General features: G+C 36.1%; 1 long non-coding RNA gene across 1 annotated transcript; it reads right to left on the bottom strand.

The window, feature by feature from the left end:
* Window positions 1-1,084: 1,084 nt before the first annotated feature.
* Window positions 1,085-2,075, bottom strand: LOC128133342 (uncharacterized). Its single transcript, XR_008231978.1, has 2 exons — window positions 1,371-2,075; window positions 1,085-1,258 (listed from the first exon to the last, which is right to left on the bottom strand). It is a non-coding gene; the product is annotated as an uncharacterized LOC128133342 (long non-coding RNA).
* Between the last annotated feature and the right edge of the window lie 21,647 nt (window positions 2,076-23,722).

Raw genomic sequence — 23,722 nt, 5'->3', positions numbered from 1 at the left:
TTGCGTAACTGGCGGATTCGTTTTTCTTTATTTTCTTTTTCCTATTGCACATGGCAGTTGTGGGTGTTGTCTTTATACGCATGTGGCTCTTTGACTCTGAGGTATTTGGACTTTTGTTTTTAGAAGTAATTATGACGATTTTAATAGTTTAGAATCAAAGAATAAGATTAGAATATTTGATTAAGGCGATGTTCTTTTTCCTATTGTAAACTACCGTTTTTGTTTTTCTCATTCAAATTTGATTGCATATCTTTCAACTCGTCTGTATTTCAATAAGCAAATCATTGTAGTTTTGTAGGGTTACTTTTTCATTTATCTGTCAAAAATATTTACAGTCTTCCTCTTGTTCTGGATAAAAACACATATAATATGTAGCTGAAGTAGATTTAAAAAATTGACTTCAAATACAAACGTTGAAATTACAACGCCCCAACAGGCTTTTACCAAGGTTTGTAGGAGCCTAATCGCAATGGCACATTTGGATTTACCATTTCGTATTCGAAAACACCTATCACATGGGCTATTTGAAGTAGTTAATTAAAAATCAAAGTTTCTAACATTTTATACAACGCAATTGCAGAATAAGGTCTTAAAAGTTAAGTTCTAACATAGTTACATATCAAAAGCATAAGATACGTAATTAGTTATTACATATCCAAAAGGTGTTCTAAACATCCATGTATCTATCAGCATCCATCCTCTAATCCACGAATATAAACAATGTCCAAATAGATATTTTAGACTTGGAAAGTCTAGTGAGCATTTCGAAAGTTTAACAATAACAAGTGCAAGAATACTTGCATGATCCAATTACATTGCATCCCCAAAATATGTCAAAACATACCTTAGGGGTCGTTTGATAGTGCTAACTGGGTTAGAGTTGGCTGAGTTAGAAGCTGACTGAGTTAAAAGTTCTGACTGAGTTCACATCTAACTGAATTTATGCTGTTTGATTATTTGTTTAACTGAATGTGGTGAATGATGACAAATGACCATATTACCCATATACTTTATTCTCTCATTTTCTAGTCAATATACACATTTGCTCTAAACTTCATTGTTCTTATTTGATTCAAATAACAAATCAAAAACCTTGTATTCTTAGAAAGTACAAAATACAATGAGAGTATATTAAAATATTCTTTATCATGTTGTAATGCACAACACTCAAGTTACATCATAATTTTTCTATAAAGTATATAGACATACAATTCATATCACCTTTCTTTTTGCAAAATTTGTTTGTACATCGGAGGAGCTACACAAAGAAGACATAAATCTATAAAACACAAAATCAACATTCAAACACCACATTCTAGAAAAGTTGTTTATCATTATATTCCTTAAGATTGTTGAATAGCCAAGATTACCTACATCAGGGGGTAGTGATGGGAAAAGCCATCTGTGAGACCAATTCCATTGCCCTCCCTACAAAACCGTTTTGAGCTTATCTAGCAATAATGTTGTTCCAAGCAAGCAATTTAACAAACACCTTGCGGGCATCATCAATCAACCTACAAAATTCAAAACAACAAAAAATGAGTAGCAAAAATCAGACATCTCAACAACAATCAAGCAAAAAAAACGAGCAAAAAAAAAAAAAAACTCATCTGCTAGGAAGAGGATTATCCAGCAATAATGGTGTTCCAAGCAGACAATTTAACAAACACCTTGCGGGCATCATCAATCAACCTACAAAATTCAAACAACCAAAAATGAGCAGCAAAAATCAGACATCTCAGCAACAATCAAACAAAAAAACGAGCAAAAAAAACTCATCTGCTCGGAAGAGGACGTTCGTCGGAGGAAGAAGACGTTCGCTGAGCAGCAGGTCGTCGATGGCTATCGTTGATTAGCAGGTCGTCGCTGGTTTCTTCTGTGGAGGTGTTCACGATGAGGTAGGGCCTAGGGGAATAGGAAAGCAAACGTATTCCTTAGATGTTGTCCAGGTCCAGCGGTGGAAAATAAGGGACCGAATCAGATCACATTGGCCATACATCGTTAGCCACATGTTAACTTTTCAGTTCAAGTGAGATGAAATATCATGTCTTTTTAGGTATTATACGACCACATTAAAATTTAGTGGCTGTAGCAACCGGACAATTGTGACCGTGTCATAAAAATGTGGCTAAAGGGTACCAACATTTTATATTGTAAGCAATGATTCCGTCCATTAAGTGTGGTTATAAACGTTTTCTAGACACAAACGTTTTTTGATTGTGACTATTGCCCATACAAATGTCACATTAGCTTATTGTTAGTGTGGTCATATCTAGTATTTAGTCATATAAAAGATTGTTTATTGAACTTTTAGTCACATCGATTTAAGAAAAACGTTAAAAAAGTGTTGTTATAATCAAACATTTTGTCGAATAAGTATGACCATAACAATTGGTAGACACATCTTTTGATTATGGTTGTTGCTCATACAACTGCCACATGAGTTTATTGTTAGTGTGACCATATCTATTATTTAGCCACAGAAAAATTATTTATTGAGTTTTTAGTCACATCGATTTAAGAAAAACGTGGCAAAAGTGTTGTTATAATCAAACACTGTGTCGAATAAGTGTGACCGTAAACGATTTATAGACACACAAGCATTTTTTTGATTGTGACTATTGCTAATACGACCATATGAATTTATTGTTATTGTGGCTGTGACTATTATTTAGTCACATAAAAGATTGTTTATTTGAGTTTCAGTCACAACGATTTATGAAAAACACGGCAAAAGTGTTGTAATCAAGTATTATGTCGAATATATGTGGCCATAAACGATTTGTAGACACACAAGCATCTTTTTTTATATTGTGATTATTGTTCATCCAACGGCCACATGAGTTTATTGTTAGTTTGGCCATAGCTATTATTTAATTACAAAAAATTGTTTATTGAGTGTTTTGTCACATTAATTTTAAAAAAATGTGTTAAAACTGTTGTTATAATCAAGCATTTTATCGTATAAATGTGACCATAAATGATTTTTAGAGACACAAACGTTTTTTGGGTTTGACTCTTGCTCATACAACTGTCACATGATTTTATTGTTACTGTGACCATATCTATTATTTAGTCACGTAAAAGATTATTTATTGAGTTTTTAGTCACTTCGATTAAAAAAAACATGGCAAGTGGTGTTGTAATCAAGCATTTTGTCGAATAAGCGTGACGGTAAACGATTTATAGACATGCGAGCTTTTTTTATTGTGACTATTTATTATCCAACCACCACATGGTTTTATTGTTAGTGTGGTCATAGATATTATTTATTCACAAAATTGATTGTTTATTGAGTTTTAGTTACATTGACTTAAAAAAAAAGTAGGAGAAATATTGTTGTAATCAAATATTATATCAAACTAGGGAAGAAGGAGTTGGATACGCCAAAGAAATGGACAAAATAGAAAGATTTTATTGAGTTACATTGAACTAATTACATTAAAATGGATTTCTAGTCTCAATCCTTTAAAGAAGATTCTTTAGTTGACTTTCAACATTTGACTATTGCAGAATTGGTACACATTCTTCGGTAAAATAGGTATTTACTCTTATTCAAATGTTACATTTCATCCAAATAAGAAGCATTTTTTATTTGTACAGATAGAAGTTTTATTAATTCACATGTTTTTCAGTATTCTTAAAGTTGTTTCAGAGTAAATGTACAATGATCTAAAAACTCAAAACTTTTAGCATGACTATTATATATAAAAGACAAAATGAAAATAAAAATGTTTTCTGTAATATCTGATGTTAAATGGAAACTGATTACTATCTTTAGTGATAAAATATGTCCCGCTGAGCATACGAATACAAAGGAATCTGCAAAATTTCAAGAAATATATCATGTTATTTATAATTCCAAAAAACAATCACCAACTATAAAGTAATAATCAATGGAGAAATCATTTTTTATAAATAAAAATGGGTACATCATAGTTTTTTATTCCATTCCATTCTATCACATTCCCTCGTAAAATACGTATTTCATTCCATCAAAGAAAATAAAAAACCTTATTTCCACTCCAACGTAATTGAAATAAATAGGTAAGACGATTAAGATTCCAAACCTTTCTAACTTGATTATATTAATAATTTAATTATTTTGAATCATAATTACAAATGTTGAATTATGAAGATTGCAGCTCCTTGAGGTTTGTAGCACTACGTGCTAAACAATTAATAAACTATAACACCTAAGGAAAACAACATCGATGGCCTCCTTATGAAGATTGCATCCAAACTCATCTCTATCCTTTGGGCTGATTTGTTTTTGTTTTCCAAAACCACAAAAAATTCTACTTGTAGCGGATATAAAGCATAAAAGATAAAGGGTCAAAAATTAAGTTAGAAAAGTAATAATATATTTTGAAGGAATGAAATATGAACAAATGCCAAACACTAAAATAATAAAAATTTAATATTTATCGATCACTTTAAAAAATCACAGGATACCTACTATCATGGACTATCATCAGGTTCTTGTCATTGATGCAGATATATATATGTACACTTTATTATTCATTTTCCTCAAGAAACAATGATTGAAGGTTCATCAGTTTTGTTACTATGGTCTATGAAGGTCAACTAACTTATTATGGTTTGTTTTCACAGAAATGGAAAAAGAATTTGACAAACCTTCGTTTACCTTTGACTGTAGTGCAAAAACACTTTTATCAAAAGACAAATAAAAAAAGATTGAACATAACTATAACACTACACCTTGAAATAATAATAAAAAAAACACACAATTGGAAGATGCTCTGACCTAAGTATTGGGTTCCATGATTTTGCCATTGTCTTGACATGGTTGCAGTTTCTTTCTACATGTCATACATCCTTTGTAAAACCATCCGCGACTCTCATATATGCTTGAAACCGCTACATCATAGGTGAAACGTCTTCCCTAATTTGGAATTTGTTGTGCTGTTTTGTATTGCTTACTGTTTTTAACGCTTCTTTTTTGAAGGTTAGTTTTGTGACAACATTTTGCAGGTTTAGGTGTCATTTAATCTACGTGTCAGTAAAGAAGCTATATTTTAATAATTTAATTTAAAAAACTATATAAAAATTTATAAAATTCCGTACTATATATACCTTTGTAATGTATAAACAATAATTTAGTTAGGGCAGAGAAAATGGGGAACAAAAGACGTATAATGGAAAAATAAAAACTTAACAAATGAGAGTTAAAAAATGTAGGTTATCAACAAAAAATAAAATTCCATGTAAGATAAATGTAAGGTATCTATTTTTGTAATAAATTAAAAAGATAACAACACTTTACTATAGAACTACTGAAACATTTTGCTTTTAGAATTTTATAAGAAGAAAAATAATATATAATGTTCTTTTATCTGGAAGCAATATGTAAAGAGGTCGCGTCTCTCTTACCTATGAAACATCTGTAAAATTCATGAAAAATTTAAACTTTTTACATATTTCAAAAACATCCACTGTTTACAAATTGTTTTCAAAATAATCCAATATCAGAGTTTTCATAGAAATCGCAATATGAACAACGAGGAGGTGCACGATTAAGCTTCGCCTTCCCGCGGTCATCCAAAGTACCTGAAACAAAATCCATAACTATAAGCACGAAGCTTAGTGAATTTCCCCAAAATACTCGCACAACAATAATACACATATACTAACAGCATACTATGGGCCCAATCAACCATCGGGTTGGAATGTCTCAGGCCTTCAACCATCGGGTTGGAATGCCAACATACCATGGGTCCAATCATCATCGGGATGGTATATATGTTGGATTAGTGTCTAAGTCCATAACTATATTTGGTATGTACTTGACCCGGTTGTGCATTGTCCTTTTTGGGTTGCCTTCACCAAAGCAACTTGACAGGATGATTAGTGGAGAGAGAGAGGATATTATGGTTTATTAATATATTATATGAATAATATATTAAAGGAGAAATTATATTGTTTAATTAATATTAGTCAAGAATTAATAAGAATTAATTTTATGGCTAAAATAGATTAATTAAATAAAGAGGACTAGAACTGTCAAATGTATGATAGTTGAATTTTGGCTGGGAAACCCTAAGGAATAAGGGCGAACGAAATTTAGGAGGCTAGGCCATCCAATTTCATCAAAAGAGGCCTTATTCCAGAAGGTTCCTTGGACTGCTTAAGGCCTAAGCTGTCTATTAGGGTTTTTATTGAAACCCTAGCAGTACCAGTATAAATAAGACCCCAAGGCATCCAATTTTCGGCCAATTGAACCCTAAGAGCCTTCATAGCCGAAATTATGTCTCTCCCCTCTCTCCAATATCATCATCTTGCTTCTGTGGTGTTTGTAAGCCATTAGAGGAGTGACACTTGTGACTCTAAGCTCCAAGACAACAAGATTCAAGTCATTCTTGAAGAGGTAGTCATCTAGATCTGTTCTTATATGTCAATTTCAAAATATGTGTGCTAGATGTAGGGTTCTTAAGTCTTGGATGAATTACATGTACAATAGAGAAACCTAGATCCAAGCTTTAGGGTTTGCATGAGCACATAGGATGTTCTTTTGTATAAAACCCATCAGCGGTATTAGAGCCTTGATTGGTTTCTATTGTATTGATGCCTTGTATGTTCATCTGCCTAATAAAAATCGTTTTCTGCCCTCTACCCGACCTGACTTGGTGAGTCACTTCCTGGACTCAGCGAGTCAGCCCAACTCGGCGAGTCCAGTTAGTGACTCGGCGAGTCGGGGAGTCAGACATAGGTAAAATCGGGATTTCTTGTTGTTTTGCTGAAGGATAATTGCCAAAATCGTTTTTGACTAATAAAATCCGAATTTTAATGTTATTATATGATTATCCTTACCAAAACAAAAGATAATTACCAATTAATTGAAAAATAAATTCCTTATATGATAAGATTTGATTATTTGAATTATTTGATGAATTATCTTACATATAATTGAATTAGGTCATAATTAGATAATCACCAATTAATTGTTTAATTGCCTTATTTGTATTTTGATCTAGATAGTTTTGAAAGGTTTCAAAACTTGCCCTCTAGTTTTGGAATTTAAATTTTTTATTAAAAGTTAATTTTGAAACATTTAAATTCTAAACCCTATTTTGAAATGTTTCAAAACTTGGCCTCTAGTTTTGGAATTTAAATTTTAATTAAAAGTTTAAATTTGAAATTTTAAATTCTAAAACCCTAGTTTTGAAAAAGTTCAAATTACACCCTTGTGATTTATTGATTTAATTAAAAGTTTAATTGAAAGAAAGAATTAGTAAATCATTATTATATGGTTTAAGATTAATCAAATTAAAGATCTAATTTATTAATTGTTTAAACCGCCTAGTATTTTAAAAGTGTAAAATACACCCTTATACTATATATAACATTAGAAGTCTAATATTATATATGTATAACTTAAACTGCTAATCTTACCATTAGTAGACCTCATTCACGAAGCCGATCTATAAAGGGGGTATAAGGTTATGACCTATAAAATGGCCGTTTAATGGGTGTCCACTCTCACCCACCGTTTCCTTGATTGGCGGAGGGTCGTTAGCCGAACAGGTAGGATAGGGCAAACCCTCTCCTCATTAAAAGTATAACTAATGTTAAAGTAACTAAATGTTTTATAAAATTCCCAATCTTAGTTACTTTAGGCAAAAGTGAATTGATGCAATTCCATGAAATTAAACTTTGTACCCTTGCTAAGACGTTAGTGGAGCGTGTGTGGTTAACCGGCACACTAATTGGGTTCTAAGCAAAGGTGGCAAAGGGTGACTCGATGTTTTTCATAGTTCGGTGGAGCGTGTGTAGTTAACCGACACATCAAATAGGTGACTGTAACATTAAGGGCACCATGTATATTTGCATGGTTATTCACACCCTGTTTTGTGATCCTCGGCATCCCAGTCACAAATCAAGGGGCATATCGAGATTTAAATATGCCATTGAAAAGTTCAATGAATCTCAAAAGATCTAGGAGTTTCCAATACATTTAAAACTTAACCTTCTTTTTCGTTTTTCATGGTGGAAATTGATAAATCGTCATTTACCTACCTTCAAATATTCTGCAAATTGGATTACGGCATCCCTCTTCCAGTTTGTAGAATATTGTGTTGGGTCCTAGCCTTAATATCTCATTTGGGTGTTTTATTAAGGACTCAATCAACTAACTTGAATTTTCTCCCGATGTATGACAACTATGGTCTTCCTAAATTCGTTGGAAAAAGTTTTCCACGTGAAGATGATGTTCAGATGTTCCACGATTGGATTATGGAAATGGAAATCATGTTTCACTTCCTCCACCTCCTCCAATAATTCTCACTGACCCACGTGTTCGAAGACTTGAAGAGTTCAAGGTCACTCAAGCCCTATTGGTAAAAAGACACGAAAATGAAAAGTTTGTATGTGCTCATGTCTTGGATATGAAGTTACATATTGATAGATTGGGAATGTTGGGGGTCGATGTCTCAAGGAAGTTGGTTGTTGACTTGGTTCTTCAGTCACTTCCCGAATCATATGGTAAGTTCGTTAGAGAGTACTATATGATGGACCACGACATGACCCTTATTGATTTGACTTATTTTCTTATTGCTGCTGAATCAGAAATGATTTGGCGTACTGGTCGAGCAAATTTATCTGATAAATCAATATCCCAACCTTCTACGTGCAATGACAACATTGGAAGTCTAGAAAAGTTTTCTCTACACAAAAGAAAGTCTGAGTCTAAGATAGTCCTGTGTACCATTCTAGAAGAATCCATATACTTCTACTGCCAAAAGAAGGGGCATTGGTTACGAAACTGTCCTGACTACCTGAGAGATCTAAGAGATGGGAGAGTCAAGATATATGACTCTGCTTCAGGTAAAATCCACTATCTAACTCTATTAAGTTCCTATTTGGAGATTCTTAATATATGATGTGATAAGATTACATTTTGATGTTTTGAAGGATCGAAGAAAAGAAAGGAAGCTTAAAGGAACGAGCGAGCTGAGTCTGATCGCGAAGAAATGGATTACGATCACATGGATTCGATGACCAGATTTTTGAGCTGCTGCTTAAAGTTATGATAGATTGCTTAGGAATATATGTAATAACATAGTTTTCATTTGAATTTTCATTGTAAGGATATATTTTTCCGTAATAAAATAAACTTTGATTTTGTCTTATTTATATCTCCTTGCAATGTCATTTGTGAAAATTGATGCTTGTGTGTTTCCATTATAAGCAATATTAAGTGGATGTGATTCTTAGTTATGTTATGGTAGTCTCGTAATTTTCTAAGTAAAGAAAGGTTTCCATCGCCAAAGTTTCAATTGGACAGAAGCTTGGAATCATATGATTTGAGTCATGTGATGTATGGAAATCTTGGTACTTAGAAAATTTAAGACCTATTCCTTGACAAAAAAGTCAAGTGAAGGACTAGGAGATCGAGTTCACAATGTTGTGCACTGTTCAAATCTACCATAAATAAAAATAAGATTATTCATTATGATTTACTAAGAGTCTAGTAAATGTGGTCATGCTTACAAGATTGAGTGTAATTCTGAATCATTGAAAAGTTTCAATGAATGGCAGAACGAATAAGAAGAATCAATTAGACAGAAAGATAAAAGTTTCTCCAATCTAAGAAGAAGGGAGAGTACTTTTGTATCATGTTTTATGAGCATCTTAAATGAGTTAGAAAACATATCATAATTCATCCTCTAAGGACACCTTAGTGTTCTAGTTTGGCTAAGAAGAGGAATCGGGGATTGTTGTAGTGGTTAAGTCAATAAGATGTATCGTACTTCGTTCCAAAACCAAGTTTTAAAGTCATACTCCAATATTGTGACTTGAGTGACATAATCCTAAGTAGGAATGTACTTACTTTTGCATATTTTTGGTAAGTTGTGATGTATTGGATAAAACAAAGACCAACAAATACCAATTATGTGTGGATTTATCTTGATAAAGACACACACTAACTCTTGAATATCTGTTTGTCAAGAAATGTTTCTTGACAAGAGAATCTTATATGTCAAGAGGTCAGTGGGAGTCTAAATGGTCTTGAAAAGGTTCAAGAACTAATCAAGAGTAAACCTATTAACAAACACTAGCACACGACTTGAGGTTTACAAACTATCGTGTTGACATAATTTTGTTTCTGTGCCGTTCCAGTTTTAAGTCAACTATGCATGTGAGTTCTATGAGTCCTCAATTGAATACATAAAGGCTAAGCACCTTGATCAATGGAAAATACATTGATATGTAGGAGTGAGCTACTTAATAAATTGGAAGCATAGGTGGGACCCTTGATGGCAAGAAATTAAGATTAGATAAGTTCAGTCCATATGAGTGGGATTTGTCACAAACATTGTCTTGTGATTGTGGTTATGAAAAATTCACATGGATATGAAAACATAGACCACAAAATCTAAGTGTCATAAGGTTTCTCTCCTTCATGAAAATGATTGTGAGGAAATGCTTTCACTAAGAAAGATTTTGAAGATAGCATTGTGTAATTTTCATTTCTTGAATTTGATTATGACTATGGCATCCCTATTCATAGTTCGAATTGTGAGATTTGATAAATTAGTTTGAACATTCGAGGCTTATTGCTATAAGTTCTAGAATCATTTATACACATACATGGGTTATCTAAGGAAAGGTGTATGATTTTGAGAAGCGTAGATAAAGGCTTATCGAAGCATCTCAGTTTCAGAAACCTGAACCTTGGTAAGGAAGTTAATAAGTATTGATTTCTAGAAGCTCATCGGATTTCTGAGGACATGTCAAAGCTATTGGGAGCATAAATGTTATGTTGGAAAAGATATAATCATCATGTTAGTGGGAGCATGATTATTATTTTGCGAGTTAGCAATATTAATTATGAAAAACAAGAGTTTTACTTTGCCAAGTTGCAAGGGTTGAAAGGTTGTTTTGCTATAATTAAGGGAGATAATATTATACTTCATTCAAATCTAAAAGCTTAGATTGTGAATTTTTGATCAAATTTAGTCAAATATATGAATTGTGTTCTCAAAATTCGATTATGATTATGGTATCCCTTTTCATAGTTCGAATCGTGAGAACATGGAAAATAGAGATATTATAGCAAAAGACTGGTCAAGTATCACGTCTTTATGTAAGACATTATGAATCGTATCTCATATGCTTCGGGTATAGGATCGATTGCATATACTATGATATTCACATATTCTAAAATTTTGCAAATGCCTAGGGAATTAAGAGGGAAAATGATTACAACTGGATATGACTAAAAGTGATTAATCAACTGTCAAGAGGACAATCTAAGGTTCGTTGAGGATTGGTCGCTTATGAGCATTTGGAAGTATAGTAATGGATGGACCATACTGATATTATTATTATTAGATATGACTCTATTAATAATGAGTTGTCATATGAAAAATGTGGAAATGTTTCCATATTGGGAGTTGGACGTTAAGAATCTATATGTGTAGATTAGAATACTTTTATGCAAGAAGGATGTTCAAAGGAATGTACTTTGAATGTGAGACTTCATATCTATGGAATTGTCTTGCAACAATCTCCAATAGAGGACTTTGTAATTTCATTGGCCATGGTCTTTGTGACTTTGGTTCTGTGACATTACGAAAGGATCATTGCATAAAATGTTAGAATCTAACATATTTTATAAGTGGCAAAGACCATTGCCAATGAAATTACAAAGTCCTCTATTGGAGATTATTGCAAGACAATTCCATAGATATGAATCGTCTTGCAACAATCTCCAATAGAGGACTTTGTAATTTCATTGGCAATGGTATTTGTGACTTTGGTGCTGTGACATTACGAAAGGATCATTGCATAAAATGTTAGAATCTAACATATTTTATAAGTGGCAAGAATTTGGTATTCTTACACTTGTGGTAAGGATTGAGAATTGTGAAATGAATGTAATTGGAAATGTTATTCAATTACACTATTTCACAAAGTAAGGACCATAGGTAAACATAGTGTGCATTCTAAGAGCATGAGACAATTGTTGTTATAATTCAAGTAATAAGTTGATTACCCAAAACATTATACAATGAATAATGTGTAATCAATATGGTGACTAAATAAAAGGAGTTTTATTTATACTCAAAGATTTGAGACCATATTAGATTCGATTATTATTGTGTTTCATTTTGCATGTTTTGACTTCCTAATTAATAAGATTATTCGAACGTTCCACAATCGCTCATACTTTAGGAGTAGGTATGAAAGAAGATTGTCGTGAATTGGTTTGTAGATTGTCTAAAGTGTATTAGACATAGAAAATGTTTGCTGCAATGTTCATGAGTGCTTATGAATATGATTTAAGCATTAGATTAAACCCACACTCACTTGGATCGCTTGATGGATTTTATCACGAGTGATTAGTGAGACGATAATATCTTATATTCTTGAAACCGAGATGTGTGAGTTGTATCTTGCAAGTCGGTTGCACATTGATAATATGTAAATGCACTAGTAACTTGCTGTTATAGTGAATATAAGCGAACATTGAGTCAAATTTTATCCGTTCCTTTTACCCAAAGTGGGATAAAAGTGGTATCTATGGGCCCCTCAATGATTTAGTGATGACAACCTAAGCGCTTGGCCAAGCCGGGACTAAGTTGATGTGTTTAATTGTAGTCTATTGTCAGTCGTCGTAAATCAAAAATCAGGAAACAACACATAGACTGAGAGAATGATTTCAATCCATGTCTCACGTCTATACGATATCAAGAATGGAGGAATATATGATCCCTTATCTAAAGGACAAGTTGCTGATCATAAGATCAGAGTTCGACAGCGTCTTCGAGAGCTACGATTGCTAATCGGATCCTGAAGTCATACTTGCAAATTAAGTTATTAGACTTATCCAAGTGGGAGACTATTAGATTAGTGTCTAAGTCCATAACTATATTTGGTATGTACTTGACCCGGTTTTGAATGGTCCTTTTTGGGTTGCCTTCACCAAAGCAACTTGACAGGATGATTAGTGGAGAGAGAGAGGATATTATGGTTTATTAATATATTATATGAATAATATATTAAAGGAGAAATTATATTGTTTAATTAATATTAGTCAAGAATTAATAAGAATTAATTTTGTGGCTAAAAGAGATTAATTAAATAAAGGGGACTAGAACTGTCAAATGTATAATAGTTGAATTTGGGCTGGGAAACCCTAAGGAATAAGGGCGGACAAAATTTAGGAGGCTAGGCCATCCAATTTCATCCAAAGAGGCCTTATTCCAGAAGGTTCCTTGGACTGCTTAAGGCCTAAGCTATCCATTAGGGTTTTGACTGAAACCCTAGCAACACCAGTATAAATAAGACCCGAAGGCATCCAATTTTCGGCCACTTGAACCCTAAGAGCCTTCATAGTCGAAATTGTGCCTCTCCCCTCTCTCCAATATCATCATCTTGCTTCTGTGGTGTTTGTAAGCCATTAGGGGAGTGACACTTATGACTCTAAGCTCCAAGACAAGAAGATTCAAGCCATTCTTGAAGAGGTAGTCATCTAGATCTGTTCTTATATGTCAATTTCAAAATATGTGTGCTAGATGTAGGGTTCTTAAGTCTTGGATGAATTGCATGTACAATAGAGAAACCTAGATCCAAGCTTTAGGGTTTGCATGAGCACATAGGATGTTCTTTTGTATAAAAGCCATCAATACCCTTGGCCTACAACCATCGAGTTGGAATGCCCACACACTATGAGTCCAATCATCATCAGGATGGAATACTCTCGGCCCACAACCATCGGGTTGGAATGCCTGGTCTGTTGGCTCATACACAAAGCAGAAAAGCCTCAACCACCAATCAAACATATGCACATATATCAGATAATCACATAATAATCTACAAACATTCAAACCGATCTACAGATCACCAAGCATAATAGCATCCTATCTACTAGGATACCAATCTAATAGATCATAACCACATAGAAACATCCTATTTACCAGGATATCGATCTAACAGATCACAACGGTAATTAAAGCAAGATAACAATCCAAAGGGTCGGCCTTGGTGCCTTAGACCTCAGAGTATAATGAGGAAAACTCACCTCACAATGACGAACTGAACTAAAATCCTCTGACTGCTGACTCACCGAAAATCCCAAACTATCACAGTAAACGAACACTAATCAACAGTTGGAATATCAATCTTGGCTAAGTGCCTAAACATAGGGTAATAGTTCATTTTACCCTTTCCTTAATTTGGGCCAAGGCCCAACTCCAAATCTTTGATCTGAAGGTTCAAATATACAAGGCCCATAACTGGCCCAATTTTCTAAATTGGGCCCAACTCTTTAATTGGGCCTCATCCTAAATTCCATTTCCATAATTGGCCCAAGACACTTCCATTCAGAAAGTCTAGCAAGGGCCCTAGCCAAAGTGGCCCAACTCCAAAGCCCAATTCACAAAACTCATCAGAGGGCGTACACTGGGCGTACCCCGAAGCTACACGGGGCATACACGAGCCTTGCATTGACTGGAAAACACGGACATTGATTGCGTACACGAGGTGTACTGCCTTCTATGTGGGGCATACCCTCATTGTATTCAAAACTCCAATAAGTGCTTAATGGCTTAAGTAGTTAAGCCCAAATTTGAGATCCATTGACCAAATGTGTATCAAAACCATAATGTCTCAAACTTTAAGACTTTGGACGTCCAAAAAGTCCTTTATACATGGTCTTAATCCATTAAGACCTTTCTACGAATTGCATGGGGCATTTCTAACCAGTGGGACTTCATTTTTATCACTTAGAAACCCTTCCTAGGGTCTGAAAGGACAGCAAAACGAATCATGCATTATAATGGGACTTTATGGGAAAAAAGGATGCAAATAAGCTACCAAGGAGAGATCTAGAGGAACTAGACATAAAGGTAGCAACTTTGTACCTCATGGAGCTTCCAAAACATATGATGAACCAAGATCTACAAGCCAATATTCCCTCATTAACTCCTTGATGCACAAGCTTCTCCTTTAAGGCACATAATATTCACTTATGAGCTCAAAATGCTTACTACGAGGCTAAGGTTCTCTCAAGACGGCTAAGGGAGGTTTGGAGGCTGAAAGAGTGAGCCACAATGCCCCATAATGATGCTTAAATACCCCACAAACCCTAAAATTTAGGGTCTCATCCGGACACACGTACGCCCGATGTACATGAGTGTAATCCCAGCGTACTAAGGCGCGCCCTAATACGCGGGGCGTTCCCAAATGTACGCCCAACATACTACTCAACTTACCAAAATTACCAATCTGCCCCTTGGGCTAGGTCCAAACCAATTTAAGGGGCCAAAATTGACATATTAAAATACCAAGGAAGGATTCGAAGAATACCTGAAATCCAGAATGTTAAAACTCTCCCCCACTTGAACTAGACTTCGTCCTCGAGGTTTGCTTCTTTCCTTCCATTGGGGTGCTATGCTTCTAAAAACAATGTTGGATTTTCGTGGAATCTATTTTATGTCCATTTTAAAAATGATCGAGATCGTTAACAGGATATTAGAATCTTTACATAGCAACTCATGTCCCTTATTTCACTTTAAACATAATCAACTTGGATAATAAGGAATATACTTTGAAATGGGATCTTTATTAGAGATAAAACGTGATTATATTTAGACTTATTTAAATGTATTTAAATTATAAGTTAGCTTGTATCTTATCTTGTAATTGTTGTACTATATAATCTCAATCAATACAAATGGAACATTAAGCGTGAATTATAATCCTTATATGGTATCAACTTCATATTCAGATCCTATCTTCTTCCTTCATCTTATCCGACTCTACTAGTTTGCCCTAATGGCCACCAGTGATCCTTCCTCCACAAAAACTACTCTCCCTGTTGCAACCTGTAACGCCCGTATTTCTAGGCTAAGCATTAATGGTGGTGTAATAGTCTATGTCAACCATTGGAACTCGTTTTGAAGTAATAAGAATGAATTATGTGTTTATTACTTAATTATTATGATTTAATAAATTAAGTATAAAAATAAGCGTCAAAAATAAATATTAGATAAACCCAATATCTATGAAAAAAGTTTTAGTGGTTGAAAGAAGGATTCTGGAGATATAAAGAATACCAAAATCCGAGTTATAACGAAGAAGTTATGACATGTCGAAATTTCGCGACAGAACCGGCACGACGCTGTGTGACGTAAAAAGTGAATTTACGATAAAGTGCTTTTTAGCCTTAGCGATCTAAACGAAAGTCGTAGTGTTCGTTAAACCAAGAACGCCCAAATCTGACTTCATATGAGGAAGTTATGATTTTTCTAAGATTCGGCTTAGCAATATGCAACCCGAAACTCAAATTTCAGATCGAGTGATTTTTAGCCAAAACAACCTAAACGAGAATTGAATATCTTGTTGATAGTAGTTCAACGGTAAAAAGACAGATGAAAACGAACGTCGGATGAATAATTTATGACTTTTTAATCGATTTTTCCTGTCCCAGCCTGTTAAAAATATAACTTTAAAAATAAAGTCAAAAATTAGCCGACGGAGTCTAAATGAAAGTTGTAGAGCACGGTCTCACCTACGCATGGATATAAATAACGTTAAAAATGGAGCTCGTATGCGCAAGTTATAAATTTTTGAAGTTTGAAAATTCGGAGTACGTCCAGCGTACCGAAGTACGCCCAGCGTACTCGTGTAAGTGTTCTGGAGTCAGTCACCCTCCCTACTCCTTCGCATGAGAGACATGTGTCATAGCTTTGATGCGTCTGATATGATCCCTTCGTACGCCCAACGTACTAGTTGAAGAAGGAGTACTCCCAACATACTCTAAATTTATGCCCAACGTAACTCGAGTTTTTAGCTCCTATAAATAGTGATTAAAGTTAGCCATATTTTTGTTTACAAAATTCACTCCTCTCACCCTATACTTTCCTTTTTGTTACAATAAATACCCCAAGCCTATTATATCATCCTAGCATCATAAGCAAGTCCCGAAGATCCCGAGAAAAAGAGTTTTCGAGCCGAAACCTTACCCGCGTGAAGCCCGGTTTTTAGGAAAAACATCCCGGTTTTATTGGTAACAATCATTTTAAGAAACGAAGTGATGCCCGATTATCATTAAATCAAGTGAGTGTGTAGTCGCTTTCATCTTACACATATATATGGAGTATTTTCTATAAAATACGTGCTATGTGTATCTATATTGTTTGTTTACTTGAGATGGGTGTTGAATTGTCACAACTAGAAATTTTTGGTGCCTTGTAACTACAACACTTATGTCAATTATGAATCAAAAACATGAAAGCATGCATGATGCTTACTCTATGACAACAGAATTTCAATCAAACACTTCATACAAGCACTGCAAATAGTCAACAAACAATTGGAAACCTTATAAATCCTTGTTTAAGTCCATTTTGGATTAGGATTTCCTTATTGGGCCCAATGGACCAATAAGCTTCCAATTGGACTATCTTGGGCTTAGAACTCTTGAATGGGCTCTAATTGGACCCACTTTCATTTATTTTAATATTTTGGGCCATATTGGGCCTAGAATGAAACAAAATATTTAAATGGACCTTATTGGGCTATAACTAACCTGATTTAGCCCTAATAGGTCATAAAAATCATATTTATATTTATTTGGGCCAAATATCACTCAACATAACTATAAAATTTGGGTTTAAGCATTTAAGCCCAAATACTCTTTCTTCCCTCTCCATTCTCGGCCCAAGCCCAAATAAAAGGGAGAGTTGACTTTTAAGATTTGCGACCTCATTTTTACATGGAGGTCTTCCATGCAATATCTCATGCTTCTATACAACCATCACCTCACACACTCTCTCTTCTCTCCTCTCCTTCTTCCTCTCGGCCGAACCCAAACACACACACCCTCACTTCACTCAAAAATCCTCTCAAGAAACTCTCTCATTTCTTCACCAAGTTTTCGAGATTAGGAAGCTTTTCAAGGATATTCTCCGTAAAAACTCATCATCTAAGGTAAGATATTGCTTAGATCTATAATCTAGCTACTTCTTTTCATCAGAAATCATCTCTTAATCCATTCAAGTTCATGATCTTGCACCTTAGAAGCATCTAAGTTCGAGATCCATCCAAGGAACTTGATAGGGCCGAAAATAGCACCAAACTTCTCCAAATCTTCTTCAAAACCGATCCACAAATCAAGGTGAGTTTCATACCCCCTTCTTTTCGGTTTTTATGGGGGAGAATACAAGTAAATGTGTATATCTATGTGTAAATGTATGCTATGTGTGATTTGATGCATGTATGTGTGTGATATCGTGTGTTTGTGATGAATATGTTATCCAAAAAGTGTGTAAAAACCAAGATCTAAAACATGAGGAAGGAAATAAACATAACTTAAACTATTTCACATTAATCAAGTCAAGAAAAATAGTTTATATGGTTAGGATGAACATACTTGAACATAAAACCCATTTTTGGGCTTAAATTGTCAAAAATACAAAACTTAGGGTCCAAACCGACAAATTATAGTTTCTAGAGGGTCAAAAGGGTCCAAACAGTTTCTATAATAATTTTTCTGAACAACAATATTTTTGAGGAGCTTAAAATGTACATTTTGAATTTAATGGGCTAAATTTGGGCTTTTCGGCCCAATAAGCCTCAAAATGCGAGATTTCTAAGTTTGAGGGGCTGAAAATGCAACTTTCTGTAAAACAGGGGATTTGAAGTGTATTAAAACTATTTCAATGGTCAAAAATACTTTTCAAATTCAAAAAGGATCAAAAATGTAAAAATTTTCTATTTTGGGCCAAAACAGTAAAAGTTGTGAAACTGGGGGTTTTAACCGAGAAAACATCATTCTGGAAGGACTAAAGCTGTTTACAAAATAAATTTGGGCTAAAAATGTCTTTTCAACAAGTTTATGATACAAAAGTGTCAAAATAATGTTTTAAGGACTAAAATGAAATTCTTTTATATAAAGGACTAAAAGTGCTATTTTTATAAAAGAAAGGTTGTGAAAAGGTAAAAATCTTACTTGTAAACAAATTAATTCATTAAGACAAAATACAAGATCCACGACTACCGACGAAACGTAAAAACAAATACACTCTCAACAACCAATATCGTTACAAAACGAAATGATTCGGTCTCGAATCAATAACAAAACAAAAATCAATTAAACCATAGTATTTCAATAAACACGCGATAACTATGAGGAGTCAACATTCAAACTTTGGGCTTGAAAGTTTCAAATCGTGCTTGTTGGGCCTTGCTAGCCCAATAACATGATCTTTGGTCCCGAAGGGAACGCGCTTAGATGGTAATGGGCCTTATATGACCCAATTTCATGTAAAAGGACTTTCAATAGCTCTATTGTGCTATTGGGCCCTAATGTTCCATTTGTACTGCTAGTGAGGTCGTGAAGTCAAATGTGAGTCGAGCCAAGTGCCTTTCGCATTCCCGATAACCTTGAATAACCTATGGAAATAAAGGGGGCTTCGTACCCTCCTTTCTCCTCGGTTGACCGGCTTATGAGTATTCGAGTAATCAAAATCGTGGCGTTAATCAAGAGAATTCAGGGTGGTTGGATTATGTGAGTAGTACGGACGACGCCTCAAGGATCGTTCGTAATTTGTAGTTATAAACTAGTCATTTTCATTAATGCGTGATGATAACAACTCACAAACCTTAATTAATCCAATGTCACCTGGGTAATCAAAAACAATCGTCGTATCGGTATAACAATAAACAAATCATGTAATTTACATATGGGGAAAACATCGGGTTTTCCCGGGAAGTTCAACATTTTTCACCTATGTGATGTATACAAAGTTCAACAATTATACATGTTTTCAAAATCGACAAGCATATTTACGGATTTCACACTTTTTATAAACAAATACTCTTTTTCAGAAAATATCGGATTTTCTGGGTTTTCAAACTTCACAAAAATCATTTTTCCATAACATTACTTATGAACTCACCAACATTTCATATGTTGACGTTTTTCAAAATAACTTGTATTCTCAGGTAACAGGTAAGCCGAAGAATAAGTACCAAGTTATGTCATGGTGTTTTGCTTAGATTTCCTATCGAACGGTTTATGTTATGAAATTGTAATGACTAAAACAATGTAATAGATGTAAACAATATCAGTTGTATTATTTCAGTGCATGGTGATGAATGATGTTATGATTCATGTATAATCATTGTGATGGTATTCAATTTAAGTCACAAGAGCCCTCAGATGTTTCCGCTGTTCGGTTCGGGGGTGTGACAGGTTGGTATCAGAGCTCTGTTTATAGTGAACTAGCATATCTAACCACACATTGATATGCAACTATAAACCAAAAATAGGGACTAACACAACTCTGAACAAAAATAAGTAAAACATAACAATAAAAAACAACATCCTTGCTTGTATTAGGAAAAAGAACATAATACCGAACCAAACAAGATAATGCTAGTATCTCGGTTAAGCCAGGACTGTTCTTAGTCGTATCAAGGAGTGGATGTAGCCTGATCAACTACATTTCCTCCAAGGTACAACTGTCACATGTCCTGAGGAAATCGTGATAGCTAGGGAACCTAAAAACATACCCCGTTATCACCAAGAAGAGAACATCCGTTCAGTCTATACAACAGTTGTAGCGTCTTAGGAATAATGTTAGCATATTTACGCACTCTCGCAGACAACATGGCTGGTTTCCATCACCCTGGAGATCCTTACTTCCCTAACCAGGGAAATAACGGATGGTTGGACGAAGAGCCTGAAGAAGAGCCTGAGGAAGACCCCGAGGAGGAATCTGCAGGGAACTGGAGGTAGAAGTCGAGGGTGAACCTGCCGAACCAGTAGAAGAACAGGAGGAGGAAGAGGATGAAGGAAGCTTCGAGGAGGAACCCAGCAATAACGAAGGGGGTGATTCGGACGCGCAGTCCGAAGTCATCAACCCCCTTACCCGATTAGGGTGCCCGCTTACCGGGTGGGCCTCACTGGTCCTACACCCCCTGGGGTATTGATCTTTGGAGGTGGAGCAGACAGCAGGGACAGCGACCCCTGTTCGGCATGTCACGCGAGTTCTTTGACCTGAGGGACGGAGGACCGGCCGATCGAGCCCTTCTGGTCATGGTGAAACGATTACGGAACACCGGCGACCTAGCTCAGAGCACCGCCGACAAGGTACGCCAGATGTGGGCTAGGGTCGAGCGTGCAGAGTAGGAGACACGAGACGTCCTTTGAGTGTTCTAGATGAGGCAGGTGAGGTGGGAGTCCCGACTTCGGGACGCAGAACGACAGATGGCTCGTCTTCAGGGAGCATCCACTTCCTCAGCACCACCCCCGGGCACATCTCACCGCGACTAGGGATAGTAGTATTAGTTATTAGTACTATGTCATTAGGATCTATGCTATGTACCCCGACTCTATGTTTAAGTGACTACACTACTCATAGAGCCGTTATGCTGTCAAACTAGTACCGCTTATGTATGCTCTTTTGAGCAAAATTTTCATGTATCAAAGTGCGGGTAATAGTAATGAAAGATTTTACATGTTTTATTGTGACGTTATAATCTGCTATGTGTTACGTATCCATGATTTTATGCTAAATTATAGAAGTACTTAAGTTTGTGCCACACACCTAGTCTATAGGATCACAACCTCACAAAAACCACAGGCACTCAACATCTTTTCGTTCCATGACAAAAAGATGCCTCAACGACCCACTCGCGGAAACCCTGGACCAACCCCACCCGAAGTCGACTCAGCTGCATTCCAGGCAGCTGTATCTGCTGCGGTCACCGCAACAATGGCACAAATTCACCAAGGGAACAATGGAGGAGTCAACGGACAAGGGGCCGGAAGTTCGAACAACGGGATGAATCAAGGACCCACCAAAACATGTTCTTACAAAGACTTCACCAATGCCAAACCACGAACCTTTAACGACACTGGAGGGGTGATCACCCTGAAACGATGGATCGAGAAGGTGGAATCGGTATTTGAGATATGCGATTGTCCTGAGGAGATGAAGGTGAAGTTTGCCGCATGCACTTTCGTTGACCAAGCGCTCACTTGGTGGAAAGGACACGTGGAAGCCATGACACTCCCCGTAGCCAATTCCATGCCATGGACAGAGATGAAAGAAATGTTGATAGCCGAGTATTGCCCTTGTGGTGAAATTCAGAAAATGGAACAAGAGCTGTGGAATCTCACTGTCCGGAACGCTGATATAGATGCCTACATATCAAGGTTTAGCGAACTGTCTCTGTTGTGCCCTGGCATGATTACCTCAGAGGGTAAGAAGATCGAGCGATTCATCTGGGGACTAACCTCCCCGATCCAAGGAAACATGATAGCTACAAATCCCGAAACTTTCGACGGTGCCAAGAGATTGGCCAAGAAGCTGTATGACCACAACAACAAGAAGGGTGAGAAGCCAGTGGAGACTGAAGTTAAGAAGGAAAATGATAGCAAGAAGGGGAAGAACAACAAGAGAAAGGGACGTCAAGGATCCGAATCGTCCAAGAAGCAGCAAACAGTGGCAGTTAATGCTACAACCACTCAAGTTCCATCCATACCACATGCTCCAGCCTCAACTGCTCCAAGTTCTCCTAGACCTTATTCCGGTAATCTTCCCAAGTGCAACATGTGCGGTCTCCATCACAATGGAGAATGCAGGGAGATGCAGTGCACCAGTTGCAATCGGAAGTGACACACGACAAGGTATTGCAGGACCTACCCTCCTCAGAACCAACAACAGGGAAACAACAACAACAATAACCGCAACAACAACAACACCAACACTGGAGGCAACAATGCAGGACCTAGCCACACCTACTATGGATGTGGAAGGACTGGGCATTTCCATCGAAATTGCCCCAACAACAACAATCCCGGAAATGGAGGAACAGGAAGGGTGCTGACCATGGGTCAGGTAGAAGCGATTCAGGATTCCGCTGTTGTTACCGGTACGTTTCTCCTAAACCACACTTATGCATGCATCCTATTTGATACCGGAGCGGAGCAAAATTTTGTGAGCAATAAGTTTAAACATTTGTTAAAACAACAACCCCAGAAGCTCAATGAAACCTTTACGATGGAAATGGCCAGTGGGAAAACCGAATCCACTGGGGAAATCTACATCGGATGTACCCTAACTCTAAATCAACACGTCTTCCGAATAGACTTAATGCCTGTTTCTATAAGGAGTTTTGATGTGATTATTGGCATGGACTGGTTAAGCCCCCACCATGCTGAAATTATGTGTCACGAGAAGGCCGTTCACCTTCACCTTCCAGATCAGGAAACCTTAGTTATATACGGAGACAAACCTAGCATGAACCTTCATCTCATCTCATGCGTCCAGGCACAGAAGCATCTGCGAAAGAACGATTTGACGTTCCTGGCGCATATAGTGGATAAAACCAAGGAAGAGGTTAACGTTCGAGACATCCCAGTAGCACGTGAATTCCCAGACGTATTTCCTGAAGATCTTCCTGAAGTACCCCCAGAGAGACAAGTTGAATTCCGAATTGATCTTGTTCCAGGAGAACTCCCCTCGCTAAATCTCCTTACCGACTAGCTCCTGTGAGATGCAAGAATTGTCCAGCCAACTCAGCGAACTCCTAGGCAAAGGATTCATCTGACCCAGCTACTCGCCATGGGGAGCTCCGGTTCTCTTTGTCAAAGAAAAGGACAGATCTTTTAGGATGTGCATCGATTACAGGGAGCTAAACAAGCTCACTGTCAAAAATCGCTATCCACTCCCACGAATCGACG

The sequence above is a fragment of the Lactuca sativa genome, chromosome 4 (assembly GCF_002870075.4).
Source record: "Lactuca sativa cultivar Salinas chromosome 4, Lsat_Salinas_v11, whole genome shotgun sequence".
Classification (NCBI taxonomy): domain Eukaryota; kingdom Viridiplantae; phylum Streptophyta; class Magnoliopsida; order Asterales; family Asteraceae; genus Lactuca; species Lactuca sativa.
Note: the sequence above shows the minus strand (reverse complement) of the source record. Positions and strands in the feature narration are given on the sequence as shown.